This window comes from Phoenix dactylifera, chromosome 9 (genome assembly GCF_051530095.1).
Source record: "Phoenix dactylifera cultivar Ajwa chromosome 9, Ajwa_hap1_PhDact_Kaust_v1.1, whole genome shotgun sequence".
Taxonomy (NCBI): Eukaryota; Viridiplantae; Streptophyta; class Magnoliopsida; order Arecales; family Arecaceae; genus Phoenix; species Phoenix dactylifera.
The window spans coordinates 12,315,023-12,317,096 of record NC_143198.1 but is presented as its reverse complement, the minus strand read 5'-3'; the positions used below and the strand labels follow the sequence as shown (position 1 = coordinate 12,317,096).

The following is a 2,074-nucleotide window of genomic DNA, read 5'->3' as shown; positions in this document are numbered from 1 at the left end:
CACAAAAATGAGGTAACATCCGAACCTGTTGCTGGAAATTGGACCCGGGGGCCGCCGCGAAGCCGGGGAAGGAGGAGCTCCGCTGCTGCAGGGGGCGGACGGCGGTGCGCCGGCCGGCTGCGTCCTCCGCCGCGGGGGGTGTGCAAGTCCGAAGAGGGGTGGTGCGTCCAGTCCTGTCCTGTCCTGCAAAAAAGCCGGTGGCCGGGCTCCCCGGCGCCGGCCCTCCGATGCCTAAGTCAGAGGGGGCAAGTATGTGGAGAGAGCAGGGAAGAGAGTATGTGGAGAAGACAGAGAGAGAGCTGCGGGTTTTTCCTCCCGTTTTTTCTTCTTTTTTTCTCTTCCCCCCAGGTTCCCTTTTATAGGAGGATTCGGTTACCTGGGAGGTGACAGGAGGTTTGTCCCGTTATGTGATAATTGGGCACGATTTGGCCCATTAATGGCGTGGTGGAAAAAAAAGGCCGAATCAGACCGGAACCAGGGAGTTGTCACGGTCGATCGGACCTGTTGGAGTGGTTGAACCGTCGGCCGTAGCGGGCCTGGGGTCTGTGGATGGTAAGTGCATTTATTACCGAATGAACCGGCGGTCAGGTAGAGCCATGCGCTCTGATGGTTCAGTGATCCGGAGATCGTCTTGGGTCGTGTTCATTAAATGACTGAGTGCATCGGAGACTTGAGAGAGTCTCATGCATTAATGGCAGGTCGTGCCGAATACCTGCGAAGATCTTATGCCTTGATGGCTTGGAGATAGTGGCAGGTCGCAAGCCGTAGGAGTTGTCAGTCCCTTGGACTTTAGGCGGAGGTTGAACATTTGGTTAAGGCATCGGCTCGGCAAGAGTGCCGAGCCGAGCTGGTCGCCCAATGGGGCGCCCTGTGGCGGGGTTGCTTCAAGTGCTCCTGGTTGGCGCCCTTTAGGCGAGCACCTTCTAGCAGAGCGCCTCGGCGCTGTCTTTGGTCGGCACTTTCTAACCGAGCAGCGTATTTTGGTTGGGCACCTCTTGGCGCGCACTCTGGTCGGCGCCCTCTAGTCGAGCGCCTTCCTGGTCGGCATCCTTTGGCCGAGCAGCTTTCCGGTCAGCGCTCTTCGGCCGAGCGCCTCTGTGGATATATGACTTAGGGTTTTTCCCCTAACACTACCCCCCGACTTCCGAGCTCCAGTTGGCTATCAGCTGGAGCGCGGGAAGTAGCTTTAATTGGGTCGTCACGAATTCCGAAAATTTTGATTTACTGTGCGTTTTGAATTATCGAACGCTTCGAGGAGCCTTTAATAGGCGGCGTCTCTTCTTTCCCGAAGAGCCTCATTATTGGGACACCTTTTGCGAAGTGTCCTCGCGTCGTGGGCTCATGATGGGGCCGCACGATCTTCGATTGCGGATGCCTTTCCGCACGATCCGATGGGGCGCTTCAACATTCGAAGCGCCAGCCCTAATTAAATGCGTCGTTCTGTCTTTTAGGCCGACACGTGTTATCATCTAACCAGGACGCAGCGCTTTCTTCGCTGATCCGGGCCGTTGGGGAGGTCTATATAAACTCTCCCCCGGCCCCCTGTCCTCTTTCTATTGCCTTCTGCTTCCAGCTTCCTATTCTCCCAGCCTTCCTCAGACCGAAGTCCCTTTTCTCCGGCATCTTTTCCAGGTCCCCCTTCTTTTTGATTTCCCTCTCTTGTAATGGGTTCTTTGCCTAGCAAAGTAGTATCCACCATGAGTGTCCTGGAGGTCGAGATGACCGAAGAGTGGTTTTTCCCTCTTCACGGGTTCCATTTGGAACCCGCCAGGCGAAGGGATCGGGTAACCGATCCTCTGGTAGGCCGGATCGGAGTGCACTCGGAGTCACTCTGGGCCGGCCTCCGATTTCCTCTTCACAGCTTTGTGAATGAGTTGCTGGCGGTATGCCAGTTGGTCCCGGCGCAACTCACTCCAAACGCTTGGAGGGCAGTGATGGGTTTACTATCACTGTGTTTACTACAGGGGATTCCTACCTCTGTCAAGGTCTTCCGTCGACTCTTTATTTTTAAGTCGAATCCGGTAGACAAAGAGTGGCTCTACATCGCCCTTCGGGTGGGTCGGCCGCTCTTCCA

At 56.0% G+C, this 2,074-nt stretch overlaps 1 long non-coding RNA gene across 1 annotated transcript; it reads left to right on the top strand.

Moving 5' to 3' along the window:
• The first annotated feature begins 632 nt into the window (after window positions 1-632).
• On the top strand, window positions 633-872 carry LOC149752839 (uncharacterized). The gene is made up of 2 exons (XR_016396335.1): window positions 633-698; window positions 755-872. It is a non-coding gene; the product is annotated as an uncharacterized LOC149752839 (long non-coding RNA).
• The last annotated feature ends 1,202 nt before the right edge of the window (window positions 873-2,074 follow it).